Source organism: Morone saxatilis, unplaced genomic scaffold, assembly GCF_004916995.1.
Source record: "Morone saxatilis isolate NCDOM2014 unplaced genomic scaffold, NCSU_SB_2.0 Contig21, whole genome shotgun sequence".
Lineage (NCBI taxonomy): Eukaryota > Metazoa > Chordata > Actinopteri > Moronidae > Morone > Morone saxatilis.
The window spans coordinates 15128949-15129287 of record NW_023339774.1 but is presented as its reverse complement, the minus strand read 5'-3'; positions in this window follow the sequence as shown (position 1 = coordinate 15129287).

Sequence of the window (339 nt, the reverse complement as noted above, 5' to 3'; positions counted from 1 at the left end):
ATAAAGTTGATTAAAAAGAAAAAAGTAAAGGGGGTCAGAAAAGGGGGAGGGATTTGTTTATTTGGCTAAAGGTAGAGTGACTTTTTTGGCAGAGCTTTAATTTTTTTCTCATCCTAAATTTCTATTTCATTTCATCTTTCCTTTGCAATATAATTAACTGTTCACTTCAATGAAACAACTATGCCATGGTTCTTAAAGGTGCCCTTAAATGTTTAGTTCGACCAAAGCAGAGGTTCTGATTGTTGGAACACTAACAAAGATGCTTTTGTGACATGCATGATAAAATTACTGCTTTTGCCTATGGAGTATGGTGAAGTCTATCTTTGTAGGGATCCTTTC